General features: G+C 41.7%; 1 long non-coding RNA gene across 1 annotated transcript; it reads right to left on the reverse strand.

Moving 5' to 3' along the window:
* Positions 1–5,716: 5,716 nt before the first annotated feature.
* On the reverse strand, positions 5,717–15,502 carry LOC134222032 (uncharacterized). The gene is made up of 3 exons (XR_009982395.1): positions 15,368–15,502; positions 14,940–15,284; positions 5,717–6,077 (listed from the first exon to the last, which is right to left on the reverse strand). It is a non-coding gene; the product is annotated as an uncharacterized LOC134222032 (long non-coding RNA).
* Positions 15,503–18,470: the final 2,968 nt, after the last annotated feature.

Genomic DNA, 18,470 nt, shown 5'->3' on the forward strand with positions numbered 1-18,470 from the left:
TAGGTCGAATGACTAGAGTAGTATGTGTCAGCGCGAACTGAATGAAAGAGGTGAGCAGCAAATATATTATATTAACAATATGGTTCACTTCGAGCTTTTCCATACAACGAAATGGCGAACCATTTGCCGGTGATAACAACATCATCTAGCGAGCAAAGAGGAATCTAAACATGTTTTCTTCTTGTTTATTCTAGCAAATCCCATGGCGACGATGGCGACAGTCATGCAGCTGAAAAGATGACATTCGAAGGTATAGGGATGCCCATACTTTTTTGAATAAATCGATCATCAAATGATCGATTTTCCTCGTTTTACGATAATATAGAGAAAAACAAATTATGCTTCGTATAGTAATAGCAGAAGCTGCTCCGACGTGGAAATGGTTGCTGCGTTTGTTTTCTAGAAGCTAGCAATTTGTATGGCGAAAGCATAACAAGCGGGTTATCAAACTGTCGGAACTTGTGGTTTAAAAAATGTGGTTTTACAGGATGGTGTTAGCTACACCCCAAATAATCTTCCCATCATATCTACGTGAAAAACAACGTGTTTTTTTCACGTACCAATTAAGTGATTCAAAGGTCGAGGCACTCAATTTCACTCAATCGGCTTGCACTAGTGTGTCACATGAAGATTACGTGACTGTTTTATTGCTTTCATGACTGATCTAAATTAGTTTGTTTTTCTTCTACTTTATCGAAAATTAAAAATATAACACAAAATTCTTCACCGGTTTTTATTTCTGAATTGAAAATCTAAACATAAATATGTACATTAGGGTGGTTCAAAAAATCGATTTTGCTCCACAGTGCTCATCTGATTCTTTACCATGTTCTGAGTGTCCTCTGAAAATTTGAGCTCATTTGGATTAAAACTGATTTAGCACAAGCCGTTTCAAGTTTGCATGCAAATTAGTATGGGGAAATTTATTTTTTTATTATACTGTTAATGACGCTTCCCCATCAAGCGCATGTTAAAAGAAAACCTACATAGCTAAAAGGAATACTCAACAGCTTTCACTCAGTGAAAACCGCATCTCAATTAATCGTTCCAATAATTAGTAATCGAATTTAGTCTATACTGTGGTTTTCTGGCGCTAATTGCATAACTCATCAACAGGCAACATTGCTGCTCGTGGCGCGAAAGATAGCACACACAAATTCAGGCTACTATGTTGCACTGCACATTTCAGTGATGCCCTCAAAGAAGTTTAACGATCATGACTAAAGATTCGCAACCTGTCTTAAAATCGATTACTAATTATTGGGACGATTAATCAACATGCGGTTTTCGTTGGGTGAAAGCTGTTGAGTATCCCTTTTAGCTATGTAGGTTTTCTTTTGGCCTGCGCTCAATGGGGAAACTTCATTAACAGTATAATAAAAAAAATCCCCATACTAATTTGCATGCAAACTTGAAACGGCTTGTGCTAAATCAGTTTTAATCCAAATGAGCTCAAATTTTCAGAGGACACTCAGAACATGGTAAAGAATCAGATGAGCACTGTGGAGCAAAATCGATTTTTTGAACCACCCTAATGTACATCTTTGTCTTTAAACTCAAATGAGTGACATAAAATCCATTATAGCACTCATTTGGATGCTGTAATGAAAAACCAACATCAGATCAGTAGTTACATGACTACATTTTGCTGAATCAGCTTGGGTAATGATTACCATGACATCAGAATTTTCCAAAGGCAAGTCCATCTATCGCTTCATGGCTTGTCGAGCTACCCATTGTGGTACGATAACATGGAATATGACGGTTCTTTGCAGCAACATGATTTATTGGTAAGAATAATCATTTGAAGTAAATCAGTTCGTACCGTTTTGTTACAGATTTATCATATTAGAGCCCGTTTTCCGTCATTGCAAAAAATAGCGTGTGCAACTCGTTGCACTCGATTTTTTCAGCACTCGTAGTATTTATCCAACTCGACAAGCCTGGTTGGATAAACGTATAACTCGATATCAACTCGTACAACTCGTTATAAACGTACAAAAAGTTATCAAAATAGTAGTTTGTGCAACAAGTTGCAAAAAGATTATTTTTTCAGCAGGAGTCGTACGTTTATCGAACGAGGCTTGCCGAGTTGGATAAATACTACGAGTGCTGAAAAAATCGAGTTTTGCAACGAGTTGCACACGCTTTTTTTTGCAATGACGAAAAATGGACTTTAAATATGACAAATCTGTACCAATATTACAGTCGCGATTCGCTGGTTGGGCCACGACCTCGGCCCAACTAACGAATTCGGTTTTTTAGTTGGGTCAACTGACAGCCATTTGAGCACGTGTATTTTGACTTGAAAATCACAAATGATGTCCAGTGACGCCCAATCCCGTTTTCCGTGTTGACATTGAATTTTGACGTACGGTTGCTTTTTAGTTGAGCCATGGCCCAACCAGTATTAAAATCCCAACCAGCGAATCCCGACTTGTACAATAGACCTCTTCATGTTTTCAAAAAGTATCAAAAATTCATCCGGTCAGCCCAGTATCACAATTCTTATGCTAAAAAAAGTCTCCTGTCAAATTTTCAGCTAATTCGGATAAAATTTCGAGGTGGCTCAAGTCGATTTAGTGTTTTTGGGCTATTTTCAATTTTGAAAAAAATCTAACGATAGATATAAATGTCGAAAACTATCGCAACAACATCTATATGGAAGCTTTATGTGTGCTCTTCAAGTCTTGTGAACAATGCGATTCGTTTCGTTCATGTTTTGACCATGTTAAAGTGATTTTCGAGCTTTTAAGTGCATAAAAACACTGTTTCCCCTAAAAGTCGTTGTTCTATGAAATTCTTGAATTCATGACAAATCATTGCTAATTTATTATATTATTATTCCTCTTTTTTCCTTGGACATTTGAGTAATATAATTGCCAATGTGCGATTTACCGTTAAATTCTTAAAAATCAGAAGCTGAACTTTTGTCATTAATTTGCACGTTAGGATTTCTTCAAACAAGTTGTTCGAACAAAGAAGCTTTGATTTCACTTGTTATTACGATGCACTCAATGGTAAAAGCATACAGATATATGGTGAAATGAACCAAATTTGGAAGTCGTTTGTTGTAAGCATCAAATTCCTTCTAGAATTTACAAAACATGATCATTCTTGCCGTGCCACATTGCATAGTTCGAAACCGTGAAGCGATATTGATATACATTTGCATTAGACAAGTGATGAAGGCATGACAGAGCATGTCATTTGTAGTCAAGCGTAAAATAAGCACATGGAAGAATGGCAAAAATGTGCAGTAAACTTTATGCGTCAAACAAATACATTTGGTTTTTAGCTGTTTTTAGATGCGTGACCGAAAAATAATTACATATTTTATGTTTTGCAGTCTAAAATTATTTACAATATTTACACATTTCAATTAAAGCTAACTCAAATCAATATTTACCATAATTACCATTAGAATTTTTAGATTACGCCATTTATTATATGATAATTGGTATTTCGTATTGAAGAGGCCGTTTGCAACATGATATTCAATTCATTTTGGGCTGTCAAAAGAAATCTTTTCAAACAATATAACGAAGATTTCAGTATACTAATTATTATAAGATAAGTTTTTCTGATAGGAAACCGAGCTAGAAACGCGTGTGCATTGCAGAGAGAAATCCAGTAAGACTCGACCGTCAAGCACTTTGCTATCTCGTTCTCCCAGGGATTATATTCTCTCTATGTTACTTTTTTGTAGCAAGCGGTCATGCTCTCTCTGTGCATAGGTAGTAGAATTCATATTTGAAGACAGAGTCTTGGAAGTGTAAAGGAATTACTCTGATTGACATGGTTCTGTAGAAAACATTTCAAGTCATATGACATAATGAAGAGGAGATTCTTTCCACCAATTCAATATGAATTGATAATATTTGAATTAAATTACTATATAAAGTCAATGTGGCGGACCACAACAAAATATTGTTCGAACATATTACATTAACGTAGTAAATAAATAAAACGAATAACAGTTAAGTTGAGTTTTAGTTTTTAAAACTATTATCAGTTATTACAATATTAATTAGAGAACATACTGTTGTGGAATTTTCAGGCGAACCAGAATAAATCCACATAATCAAATGGTATAAAAATTAGCAAAAGCATAGTCCAAACCAGTATTTTTACGTTATTTGGCTACTAATGAAAGTGTGGTATCTCACAATGGTGTATATAAGACAAATTGACAAATTCTCCCAGAAGTACTTTAAGTATTTTCGATCTACGTTGGGTTCTTTTTGAGCTTATTGGAAAAAGCGGGTAAACAGAAAATGTGACCTTCCAATTTCCATCTTGTATTTTTAATCCACCCTCGTTAGTTCTACAAACCCGTTTTACGCAAAATTCTCAATAAGGTTTTCTACCCAAGTGTCAAATCTTAGCTGGAATAATTCCTCATTCTATATAAATTCAAATGCATTTCAAATGTTATATTTAAGCTATTCTTCAACGTATCTTGTTAAATTTACTTTCAACCAGATTCAATAACAAAAAAACAATAAAATGCGGATTAAATAGTGACAAAGGATATCTCAAGTAATTTTAGATACGTATAATAAGTCATGCAGACAACTTGCTGTTTGTCTCAGACAATTCATTGACTTCTTTAATGTCAAATTTCCCAAAAAATCATGACGCCTCTGTGCTGCAGTCAAATGAGCAAACAGCAACATGGTGTGCGAAACAGAGAGCGAGTAGGTACAATGCGAGAAGAATGTAAACTTCCACAGCAACCTCGTATAGCTCTCCAACTGCCTCAGCGTGCGTCAGTTTCGATATGGTGCACCGGCATGGTCCCGCCGGATACAGTTCCACAAAAATATGCCTACCACACTTCTGCTACAACATTTGATTTTCCGTTTGCATTCGATTAAACATAATCGATTAAGTTCGCTAAAAAACATCAAGCATCCCTATTTTTTTCATGATGACATTTTGAAGTGTGTGTAAAACGATCGTCATATTTTGGGTAGTTCGATTTACGTGTGTATCGATCCTTTCGGACGCGAGTTGGCGCCACATGTGGTGTCGCCAAAATTTCGTTAGAGTGAATCATATTGTTAAGGTGGTTATACAATAAAGCCACAAATCGGCCATCTTGGAAACCACGTGCTTTTTCTACTGATTTTTCAAGAACACGAATTGAGAAAACCACAACGCCCATGAAGATGAAACATCCGTAGATCGTTTGATTACTTATGCTAAGCAATCGACTTTAATTTCAGCATTGTATGAAAATTGTTACGCTAGATTCGAACTTTTGATAATCGGAGTAGAAAACCGTGTGGTGAATTTGAAACTCACCACATGGCTTGATTGTATAATCACCTTAAGGTGATTATAGAATGAAGCCCGTGGTGAATTTCAAATTCACCACACGTTTATCTACATACATTTCCAAAAGCCCAAATCTGGCGTAATAGTTTTCGTACAGTGCCGAAACTCAAATTATGATTGTTCAGCATACACAGCAAAAAAAGTTGTTGAATATTACATCGAAATCGCTGCAACCAACTGAATCCATCGGTTGTTGAATATTACACTGCGCAATGTACTCGAGAGCTCGCTGTGTAATAAACAGAAACGATGTAATTTCTCTCGATGTAATCAATACAACTACGTAAACAATGCGATGTAAATCAATGTGATGTAAAACTGCCTAATGCATGAAGGTTTTCAATATTGGTATTTTCGGTTTATTAAACATGACTTGTTTTTTATTAGTATTGCACATACAATCATTTTTATTTGTTATATTTCGCTGCATTTGAACGAAGAAAATTAAATTTAAGCTAACAGATAGAATTTCACTGAACGGGTGTCGTTGTTCGTCGAATGGTAGTCTTGCTTGGCAGGGTATGTTGAGTTGCCACTATCTGTTCGTATGATACGTTGCCCTAATTGGTCTTTCCGCAGCAATAATGTCCAAAGGAAGCGCACGAAGTCCATCGGGTGAAACGGCATGGCTAAAGGTGAGTTGTTTATCACTTGAAATATGGAAGCCAGTTCTAGACGAGATACCACCGTATAAAAACAACTTAACTAAGTGATACAGTCGATGACTTCAGACTCTGAAATACAAAACAAAAAGGTCAATTGGAATGGAAGCATTATTTATTTTGAGATAATTCAATAAATATAATTTATTGTAGGTTTTGTTGCAAGGTAGCACCTCTAGAGCACAGCAGAGGATTTCCCAGAATTCACAAGAGTTCCAGAGATGAAAAGAATTAAAAGAAAGAATTTTCCAGACTTTCTGCAAGATGTTGCCCAAACCTGCCCAAACAATTGTATTGAAATGAAGTATTTCGGTTGGAAAGGATTCCGATGAAAATACTTTCGGAGTTCCAACGGAACCACTTTAAGACTCCGAAAGAAGTTTCTATGAAATTCCAAACGGAATACTTCTGGGATTCTAAATTGCAAACATCCTGCGATTCCGATTGAAATCTTTTCATGATTCATGGAAATCATTTGAGAATTCGGAAGAAAATTCCGTAAGGAATATTTATGGGACATCAAAAGGAATCGTTAAGGTTTTCCAAAGAATATAAAAATTTCAAAATTTGTCCTGGGAAACCAAATGAAATCCTGGAATCCATTAAGGATACTTTGAGAATCTGATCTTCCCTGGAATTTTTTGGGATTCCCTGGATAAATAATTCTCTGCGGATTGCGAAGGGAATCCTTCTGAGAGTTAATACGCAATGCTTTTCAATAAAACGCAATGATTTCAAAATAAACTCAAGGATGTCAGGATGTCTAAGAGAATCCTGGGATTCCGAAAACAATCCTTCTAAAATTCGGAAGAGAATCCGTCTGAGACTAGAAAGAGAATTCTTCTGGAATTTTAAATTCCAGTGGGGTTCCCCTCAGGATCACTTAGAGGCTCCGTTCGAGATCGCAGGAGGATTCCTCTTAGGATCCCATAAAAGTTCTGGATTCGAGCTCTCTTCGGCATTTTTTTTATTGCTGGAAATGCTGTTCCACGAATCCGGTGAATCCGTCAACGATTCCGACGGGAACCCACCTGGGAGTCCTCGGCGAATCTATGGGGGCATACACTAATTACGTAAGCGCTTAAGGGGAAGGGAGAGTCTGCCTATTTCATACGCTCCATATAAATAAAAAAAACATTTGTATGGGAAAATCTTACAAGGGGAAAGGGGCGGTTGAAAAACCCCAAAAAAATGCTTACGTAATTAGTGTACGGCCTGTATCCAAGATTTTAAGTTGAATCTTTTCGGGATTCGGACAGAAAATTTTCTGTTATTCGAACCGGAATCTTTCCGAGATTTCAAGGAGAATCCTTCCAGCATCCTGAGGGAAATCCATCCGGGATTCTGAACTGGTTTTTTTCCAAGATTCTGAGAGGAATCCATTTGGGCTTCCAAGAGGCATCCATCGGGGATTCTGAGGCAACTCATCCAATAATCCGCAGGAACCCATCCAGGACCCCGAGAGAAACCATCCGAGATTCTGAGAGGAATACTTCCGGAATTCAAACGGGAATCTATACGGAATTTGGATAAGAATCCTTTCAGGATATGGGCAGGAATCCTTCCGGAAGTTAGAGGATAATCCTTCCGGGATTCCGAAGGGTATTCATCCAGCATTCTGAGGAAAATTCGATTTTCTAAGGGGAACCCATCCTGGATTCCGATTGGTAAACAGTAAGGTCGTCTTCAGTGTCTCGTACTTGACTCGAATCGACGTACGAGACACTGAAGACGAATCGATCTAAAATTCCTATAGTTTTAGAAACCGAGGTCAATTTTTGTGGTTCCGGATATATTCCGTAGTGTACTGGAGCAATCCATCGTGCGACATGTCAAACTTCATGATTTTACAAAACAAGTACACTGGAGTACATTTCGGCGATTTTCGATCGAATTGGCCACCCTCCGGGTACTTCCAGGGCCTGGTTCCCTTGGGGAAGTGGCCAATATCCGTTCAATCTTGGAACCCATCTTGCGACATGTCAAACTTCATGATTTTGCAAAACAAGTACACTGGAGTACATTTCGGCGACTTTCGAACGAATTGGTCACGACACCCTCCGGGTACTTCCGGGGCCTGGTTCCCATGGGGAAGTGGCCAATATCCGTTCAATCTTGGAACTCATCTTGCGACGTGTCAAACTTCATGATTTTGCAAAACAAGTACACTGGAGTACATTTCGGCGACTTTCGATCGAATTGGCCACGCTCCGGGTACTTCCAGGGCCTGGTTCCCTTGGGGAAGTGGCCAATATCCGTTCAATCGTGGAACCCATCTTGTCATGTCAAACTTCATGATTTTGCAAAACGAGTACACTGGAGTACACTTCGGCGATTTTCGATCGAATTGACCACCCTCCGGGAAGTACCCGAAGGAAGCAGGGCCTGGTTCCCTTGGGGAAGTGGAAAATTTTCGTTAACTCTTGGAATCCACCTTGCGGCATGTCAGACTTCATAATTTTGCAAAATTGGTGATTTTCGATCGAATTGGCCACCTTCCGGGTACTTCCAGGTAGACCTGTGTGATCCAGTTTCAAGCGCCAAAATTTCTTCCAGAAGTTCCTCCACGATTTTTTTCAAAAGATCGTCAAGAAATTCCTTTGGACATTCCTCCAGATACTCCTCCATAAGTGCCTCTGGGAAATTCCTCCAGATACTCCTCCCAGATTTCGTCTGGAAGTTCCTTCAGGAAGCTCATCCAGGCATTCCTCCATAAGTGCCTCTGGAAAATTCCTCCAGATACTCCTCCTGGATTTCGTCTGGAAGTTCCTTCAGGAAGCTTCTCCAAAAATTCCTCCAGGAATTCCTCTGGAAGTTTCTCCAGGAATTCCTCTGGAAGTTCCTCCAGGAATTCCTCTGGAAGTTCCTCCAGGAATTCCTCTGGAAGTTCCTCCAGGAATTCCTCCGGAAGTTCCTCCAGGAATTCCTCCGGAAGTTCCTCCAGGAATTCCTCCGGAAGTTCCTCCAGGAATTCCTCCGGAAGTTCCTTCAGGAATTCCTCCGGAAGTTCCTTCAGGAATTCCTCCGGAAGTTCCTTCAGGAATTCCTCCGGAAGTTCCTTCAGGAATTCCTCCAGGAATTCCTCCGGAAGTTCCTCCAGGAATTCCTCCGGAAGTTCCTCCAGGAATTCCTCCGGAAGTTCCTCCAGGAATTCCTCCGGAAGTTCCTCCAGGAATTCCTCCGGAAGTTCCTCCAGGAATTCCTAAGGGAAGTTCCTCCAAGAACTCTTCCGGAAGTTCCTCCAGGAATTCCTCGGAAGTTCCTCCAGGAATTCCTCGGAAGTTCCTCCAGGAATTCCTCGGAAGTTCCTCCAGGAATTCCTCCGGAAGTTCCTCCAGGAATTCCTCCGGAAGTTCCTCCAGGAATTCCTCCGGAAGTTCCTCCAGGAATTCCTCTGGAAGTTCCTCCAGGAATTCCTCTGGAAGTTCCTCCAGGAATTCCTCCGGAAGTTCCTCCAGGAATTCTTTTCGGAAGTTCCTCCAGGAATTCCTCCGGAAGTTCCTCCAGGAATTCCTCCGGAAGTTCCTCCAGGAATTCCTCCGGAAGTTCCTCCAGGAATTCCTCCGGAAGTTCCTCCAGGAATTCCTCCGGAAGTTCCTCCAGGAATTCCTCCGGAAGTTCCTCCAGGAATTCCTCCGGAAGTTCCTCCAGGAATTCCTCCGGAAGTTCCTCCAGGAATTCCTCCGGAAGTTCCTCCAGGAATTCCTCCGGAAGTTCCTCCAGGAATTCCTCCGGAAGTTCCTCCAGGAATTCCTCCGGAAGTTCCTCCAGGAATTCCTCCGGAAGTTCCTCCAGGAATTCCTCCGGAAGTTCCTCCAGGAATTCCTCCGGAAGTTCCTCCAGGAATTCCTCCGAAGTTCCTCCAGGAATTCCTCCGGAAGTTCCTCCAGGAATTCCTCCGGAAGTTCCTCCAGGAATTCCTCCGGAAGTTCCTCCAGGAATTCCTCCGGAAGTTCCTCCAGGAATTCCTCCGGAAGTTCCTCCAGGAATTCCTCCGGAAGTTCCTCCAGGAATTCCTCGGAAGTTCCTCCAGGAATTCCTCCGGAAGTTCCTCCAGGAATTCCTCCGGAAGTTCCTCCAGGAATTCCTCCGGAAGTTCCTCCAGGAATTCCTCCGGAAGTTCCTCCAGGAATTCCTCCGGAAGTTCCTCCAGGAATTCCTCCGGAAGTTCCTCCAGGAATTCCTCCGGAAGTTCCTCCAGGAATTCCTCGGAAGTTCCTCCAGGAATTCCTCCGGAAGTTCCTCCAGGAATTCCTCCGGAAGTTCCTCCAGGAATTCCTCCGGAAGTTCCTCCAGGAATTCCTCCGGAAGTTCCTCCAGGAATTCCTCCGGAAGTTCCTCCAGGAATTCCTCCGGAAGTTCCTCCCTGAATTCCCCCGGAAGTTCCTCCGGGAACTCCTCGGAAGTTCCTCCAGGAATTCCTCCGGAAGTTCCTCCGGAATTTTTCCAAAGTTCCTCCAGGAATTCCTCCGGAAGTTCCTCCAGGAATTCCTCCGGAAGTTCCTCCAGGAATTCCTCCGGAAGTTCCTCCAGGAATTCCTCCGGAAGTTCCTCCAGGAATTCCTCCGGAAGTTCCTCCAGGAATTCCTCCGGAAGTTCCTCCAGGAATTCCTCCGGAAGTTCCTCCAGGAATTCCTCCGGAAGTTCATCCAGGAAGTTCCTCCAGTAATTCCTCCGGAAGTTCCTCCAGGAATTCCTCCGGAAATTTCTACAGTAATTCCTCCGGAAATTCCTCCAGTAAATCCTCCGCAAGTTCCGTCAGTAGTTCCTTATGAAGTTCCTCCAGTAATTTCTCCGGAAATTCCTCCAGTAACTCCTCTGGAAGTTACTACAGTTATTCCTCCGAAAGTTCCCCCAATAATTCCTCCGGTAGTTCCTCCAATACTTCCTCCCGGTTTTTTTAGTAATTCCTTCGGAAGTTCCTCCAGTAATTCCTCCGGAAATTCCTACCGGAATTCTTCCGGAAGTTCCTCCAGAAATTCGTCGAAGTTCCTCCGGGAATTTTTCCAAAACTTCCTTCAGGATTTATCCAGTATTTTCCACTAGGAATTCTCCGGAAGTTCCTCCAGGAATTCATCCGGAAAATCCTCCAGAAATTCCTGGAATTCCAGGTGGCCAATTCCAGTTTCCGGAGGAATTCCTGGAGGTACTTCCGGAGGAACTTCCAGAAGAATTCATGGAGAAACTTCTGGAGGAATTCCTGGAGAAACTTCTCGATGAATTCCCGGAGGAACCTCCGGAGGAATTCCTGAAGGAACTTCCAGACGGAAGCCGGGAGGAGTTTCTGGAGGAACTTTCCAGAGGCACTTACGGAGGAATGTCCAATGGACTATCTTGACGATTTAAAAAAAAATAGTGGAGGAACTTCTGGAAGAATACCTTGACGAACTTCTGAAGAAATTTTGGCGCTTGAAACTGGTTCACGCTGCTCTACGCCACCGCTGATCACCAACGGCGTGACGCCGCCGCCACTGCCTGAAAATGATCTATAACGCCACCGCTGGTAAAATTTCAATCAGCGCACAGGAAGTACCCGGAAGGTGGCCAATTCGATCGAAAATCACCGAAATGGACTCCAGTGTACTTGTTTTGCAAAATCATGAAGTTTGACATGTCGCAAGATGGGTTCCAAGATTGGTCGGATATTGGCCACTTCCTCAAGGGAACCAGGCCCTGGAAGTACCCGGAGCGTGGCCAATTCGACCGAAAATCGCCGAAATGTACTCCAGTGTACTCGTTTTGCAAAATCATGAAGTTTGACATGTCGCAAGATGGGTTCCAAGATTGGATGGATATTGGCCACTTCCCCAAGGGAACCAGGCCCTGGAAGTACCCGGAGGGTGGCCAATTCGATCGAAAGTCGCCGAAATGTACTCCAGTGTACCTGTTTTGCAAAATCATGAAGTTTGACAAGTCGCAAGATGGGTTCCAAGAATGAACGGATATTGGCCACTTCCCCAAGGGAACCAGGCCCTGGAAGTGCCCGGAGTGTGGCTCGTTCCATAATCCCGAAGGAAATTCACCATCATTCCATTCAAAATTCTGAGGGAAATCCTTCCGGAAGTTGAAGGGGAATCCATCCGGTATTCCGGAAGGCATTGATTGATGGTATAAATCCATCCGGCATTCTAAGGAGAATCCTTCTTTGACTCTCCCGAGCAACACACATGTTGTAAATCAGTCTATTATACTCATATACGACTAAATTTAGTCATATATGAGTTATTTCAACCAAATCAACGTGAATTGTGCTGCTAGGGCTGATTGGAATTCATCCAGGATTCTAAGAGGATTTCTTCTGGGATTCGAACGGGAACTATCCGGAATTCCATGGGGATTCTGTTAGAAACTGTTCTAACATTCCTGTCCTTCATGGGAATCATGCTTTATTCTAAGAATCCCGTCGAAATCCCGAAAGGATTCCCTTCAGAATCCCGAAAGGATTCTCGTCGACATCCCGAAAGGATTCTCGTCGACATCCCGAAAGGATTCTCGTCGACATCCCGAAAGGATTCCCGTCGACATCCCGAAAGGATTCTCGTCGACATCCCGAAAGGATTCTCGTCGACATTCCGAAAGGATTCCCGTCGGAATCCCGAAAGGATTCCGTCGGAATCTCGAAAGGATTCCCGTCGGAATCCCGAAAGGATTCCCGTCGGAATCTCGAAAGGATTCCCGTCGGAATCCCGAAAGGATTCCCGTCGGAATCCCGAAAGGATTCCCGTCGGAATCCCGAAAGGATTCCGTCGGAATCGAAAGGATTCCGTCGGAATCGAAAGGATTCCGTCGGAATCGAAAGGATTCCGTCGGAATCGAAAGGATTCCGTCGGAATCGAAAGGATTCCCGTCGGAATCCCGAAAGGATTCCGTCGGAATCGAAAGGATTCCGTCGGAATCCCGAAAGGATTCCGTCGGAATCCCGAAAGGATTCCGTCGGAATCGAAAGGATTCCCGTCGGAATCCCGAAAGGATTCCCGTCGGAATCGAAAGGATTCCGTCGGAATCCCGAAAGGATTCCCGTCGGAATCCCGAAAGGATTCCCGTCAGGAATCGAAAGGATTCCGTCGGAATCCCGAAAGGATTCCGTCGGAATCCCGAAAGGATTCCCGTCGGAATCCCGAAAGGATTCCGTCGGAATCCCGAAAGGATTCCGTCGGAATCCCGAAAGGATTCCCGTCGGAATCCCGAAAGGATTCCCGTCGGAATCGAAAGGATTCCCGTCGGAATCCCGAAAGGATTCCGTCGGAATCCCGAAAGGATTCCGTCGGAATCCCGAAAGGATTCCGTCGGAATCCCGAAAGGATTCCCTCGGAATCCTGAAAGGATTCCGTCGGAATCGAAAGGATTCCTGTCGGAATCCCGAAAGGATTCCCGTCGGAATCCCGAAAGGATTCCCGTCGGAATCCCGAAAGGATTCCCGTCGGAATCCCGAAAGGATTCCCGTCGGAATCCCGAAAGAATTCCCGTCGGAATCCCGAAAGGATTCCCGTCAAAATCCCGAAAGGATTCCCGTCGGAATCCCGAAAGGATTCCCGTCGGAATCCCGAAAGGACTCCCGTCGGTTCCCTCACAAGTATTCCCGTTGGAGTCCCCAAAGGATTCCCGTCGGAATCTCGAAAGGATTCACGTCGGAATCTTGAAAGAATCCCCGTCGGAATCATGAAAGGATTCTCATCTGAATCCTGAAAGTTTTCCCGTTGGAATTCTAGGAGAATCATGCTTTATTCTAAGATTTTCGTCGGAATCCCGAGAGGATTCTCTTCGGAGTCTCGAATCGATTTACGTCGGAAGGATTCCTGTCGGAATCCCGAAAGGATTCTCGTATGAATCCCAGAAGCATTCCCGTCGGAATCCCGAAAGGATTCCCGTCGGAATCCCGAAAGGATTCCCGTCGGAATCCCGAAAGGATTCCCGTCGGAATCCCGAAAGGATTCCCGTCGGAATCCCGAAGGATTCCCGTCAGAATCCCGAAGGATTCCCATTGGAATCCCGAACAGATTCTCGTCTGAATTCCAGAAGCATTCCCGTATGAATCCCGGCGAAATCCCGAAAAAATTCTAGTCGAAATCCCGAAGGGATTCCCATTGGAATTCCAAAAGGATTCCCACCAGAATCCCGAAAGTATTCCCGCTGGAATCCCGAAAGTTTTCCCGTCGGAATCCCGAAAGTATTCCCGTTAGAGTCCCCAAAGAATTCCCGTCGGAATCCCGAAAAGACTCCCAACGAAATCCCGAAAGAATCCCCGTTGGAATCCTGAATTGTTTCTCGTCTGAATCCCGATAAGTTTCCCTTCGAAGTCCCGAAGTCGAAGTCGAAGTCGGAGTCCCGAAATGATTTACGTCCTGAAAGAATTTCCGTCGGTATCCGGGAAAGATTCCTTTCGGAGTTTTGAAACGATTTACGCAAAAATCTCGAAAGGATTCCCGTTGAAATTTCGAAAGGGGTTGCGTCAAAATTCCTTTCGAAGTCCCGAAAGGTTTCCTGTGAACGTTCTCCCGTCGGAATCTCGAAACGATTTACATCGAAATCCCGAAAGGATTACTGTCGGATTCCTGAAAAGAGTTTTGTTGGAATTTAGAAAGGATTCCCGGCAGAATCCAAGAAAAATTCTTGTCGGAATCTGGAAAGGATTCCCAAAAGAATCTCGAATCGATTTCCATTGGAATCCTGATATGTCCTATATATTTTAAAAGCCATATATTTTGTGAGATTTTATGTAATTCTTCGGTAATAATCCTTGTTATACATAATACGAAATCCACCGATATTATTGTATAGCACAGCCACATATAGATTCCCCGTCACGTAGTCCAAAAGATATAAATGCAGCACAAATTAAACATTCCAAAAACTCATTTTTAGAAACCCTAATTTCCGACTAGTTCGAATAGAGCAATAAAAAACCGTTTAAAACCACACCGATTATTTACTTACATTTTTCCTTGGGCGCTCGCAACGGCCTATCGACCGGTCCGGAAATCATCAGGATCTTCTCCAGCCAACAAGAGTCGCTCCTAACAAAGAACCGGCTCCAATTTGGTAATGTTGAATCGCATCTTTTCGGCTATTTCCGCCAGCTTGAGCCTGCTTCAGGCTTTTCAGTTTGACCACATGGAGATTGTAATCGACGACCAGGTGCATTGTAAGGTCGTGCACTATGGTCAGCACATTCGCGAGAGGCACATTGGATTCGCGAGAGGCTACGTCGGCTCCCTGCAGCAGGTAGTCCTGGAGGAAGTGGCTCCACTCGATCCAATCCGAACAGTTTGAGGACGAACTCTAGAAGAAGATAGTTTACGGATTGTAGAATTAGTTTTCGTATAATATTTTATTTGTTTTCACAACAATAAATATGTACTTACAATTATTATTTATTGAGATTGCCAGCGAAAAAACGAAAAGAACTTTTGCTCAAACAAGAGCTCAAAACAAACATGGCGTACCACCGCCAGAAGCTTGCAGCTTTCAGTCTGGGCAGTGTTGCGAGATTGAAAATTACAATTTTAATGAATGTGAAATTACATCCATTTTGTGTGATATAACACATTACACAAAGAACCGATGGGTTGCATTTGTTTGGATGTAATTTTAATTCATTTCGACATTTAATATTACACTACTTATACGTAGAGAGAAATGTTGATTCAGATTCTGTGTAATTCAAAGAGTGATGTAATATCACATTGAATCAACGTTATCTTGCATAACAAATTTTCGGTTACATCGTGTATTTTAGTAAATCGTTATGATTACGTCGATGCACATTACATTATTTTTTGCTGTGTAACTAAGCAAACGATCTACCATTATATAAGCCCCATACGCGTTATTGTTCTTTCATCTCGTGCTCTTGTAAAAATATTGGAAAAGCACGTGGTTTACAAAATGGCCGATTTCTGGCATTATTGTATAATCACCTTAATATAGTATATTTGTGAGCAGTCTCACATGGTATGGTATAGGTGGGCATACAAGTCAGTCCCACATGGCATGAGAAGGGTGGGCACACAAGTTAGACCCACACGGCATGACAGAGGTGCAACAGAGTATGTAGGGTGTGTTTGAGGGTGCGATAGAGCGAGCACCCAAGTCAGACTCGCATGGGACGGGTGCCTGTGTGAGCGAGTACGTTTAGTACTGCCATCCCCCAGAAGTAGTACTGGGAGGTAGTTCCTGGGGGAAACGATGGTGGAGCCCAAGGGAGTTTAGTCGGTATTACCGGTATGGTCGAGTCCGACACTCCAGTACACTTCCGTGTGGTAGTTTGGCAACTACAATGCACGTGTACTGGGTTAGTGTGTAAATGCATTCTCCCTTGTAAAAAAAAAAGGCAGCTAGGTAGGGGAAATGACGGCTTTGGCAGGTTTTGTTCTATTATTGGCAGGGGGGTTTTCTATAACCCATTATGCTCAAATTTGGCCTAAACATTCTTTGCACATCAAAAAATATTGTGGCCAAATTTCATAAAATTTGGTCAACAAAAACCCCCCTGACAATAATAGAACAAAACATGCCAAAGCCGTCATCCCCCCTATATTTTCCGATTTTGCTTTCGGCAAATTCTTAAAATTATACAGAAGTCGCATGCTGCCCGGAGAAACCCGTGGGATAAAATGAGAAAGGATGCACCATCAATTGTTCCTTTACAAAGTTCAATATAGGCTTTGTATACGGGTTCTGATCGGTCGTAGGCTATGTAAATCAAAAATCCCAACCATTTCAAGTCAATCGTTCATCCAGAGAAGTTTAAAAAAGCCTCGCCAGTGAATCGTAAACCGAAAAATTTGAAAAAGCCAAGAATTAAAGCGAGTTTTTTTTTTTTTTTTTTAACTAATTTTTTTTGCTAATTATCTAATACATGCATTCATATTTTAGACTAGGTGTTCCGTGTTTTCTTAACACTATCATCCTTATTTGCTATGTTACATTTTTAGTTATTATTAATACATTTCAATTGCCTCTGGCAGTTAGGATTTTTCCTCTGGTTGAATTGAACCATGTAGGAATTACAATGTTTTCAACTTAAACTAAACTTAACCTATTTTATACTAAGGGTACAAGGAGTTAATCGTTGCAATAGAAGCAGCAACTAGTCCATATTGGCACAGCATACAACATGGCAGGTCTAAAAATTTGTTTGTAAATCAAAAGTTTGTTCTTAAGACAAAGTTTTGATTTTCTGTTTATAAGTGGATATAGACACTTAATATATTTGTTACATTTGGCTTGAATGCCTTCAATGTGACTTTTAAAAGTTAATTTTTGATCTAGCAGAAGTCCTAAATGTTAGCTAGACCAGTTAATTGGATAGTGACAATATGTCTGCTAGAAGGTTTCAAATAAGAAGCTCTCGGCTTATGTGGAAAAATTATAAGCTGAGTTTTGGAAGCATTCGGGCAAATTTTCCATTTTTGCAAGTAAGTGGAAAAAATTTCCAAACTTTTATGCAATCTACTACAAATGACACGAAGGCTACGCCCTTTGGCTGAGAGACCTGTGTCATCTGCAAACAAGGAAGTAAAAATGTTATACAAAATGGGCCCCAGTATGCTGCCTTGGGGGACACCAGCCCTAACAAGTAATCTATCAGATTTAGAATTCTGATAGTTTACCTGCAGTGATGTGATAAATAATTTTGGATCAGTTTAATAATGTACAGAGGAAAATTAAAATTCATCAATTTTACAATCAAACCTTCATGCCAAACACTGTCAAATGCTTTCTCTATATCAAGAAGAGCAACTCCAGTCGAATATCCTTCAGATTTGTTGAGCCGAATTAAGTTCGTAACTCTTAACAACTGATGAGTGGTTGAATGCCCATGGCGAAAACCAAATTGCTCATCAGCAAAAATAGAATTGTCATTAATATGAACCATCATTCTATTTAAAATAATCTTTTCAAACAGTTTGCTTATTGAAGAAAGCAAACTGATTAGGCGATAACTAGAAGCCTCAGCTGGATTTTTGTCCGGCTTCAAAATAGGAACAACTTTGGCGTTTTTCCATTTATCTGGGAAGTATGCCAATTGAAAACATTTGTTAAATATATTAACCAAAACGGATAAAGAGCTCTCAGGAAGTTTTTTGATAAGTATGTAGAAAATACCATCATCACCCGGGGCTTTCATATTTTTAAATTTTCTAGTAATAGATCTCACTTCATCCAAATTAGTTCCCAACGAAGGGTCAAAAACATTCTCTTGATTGAGAATGTCTTCGAAGCTCCGTGTAACCTGATCCTCAATTGGACTAGTGAGACCTAGACTAAAATTATGGGCACTCTCGAACTGCTGAGCAAGTTTTTGAGCCTTTTCGCCATTTGTTAATAAAATTTTATTTCCCTCTTTAAGCGCTGGAATTGGCTTTTGAAGTTTTTTAAGAATTTTTGTTAATTTCCAAAAGGGTTTCGAACTGGGATCCAACTTCGAGACATTATTCTCAAAGTTGGTATTTCTCAGAATAG

The sequence above is a fragment of the Armigeres subalbatus genome, chromosome 1 (genome assembly GCF_024139115.2).
Source record: "Armigeres subalbatus isolate Guangzhou_Male chromosome 1, GZ_Asu_2, whole genome shotgun sequence".
In the NCBI taxonomy this organism is placed as follows: domain Eukaryota; kingdom Metazoa; phylum Arthropoda; class Insecta; order Diptera; family Culicidae; genus Armigeres; species Armigeres subalbatus.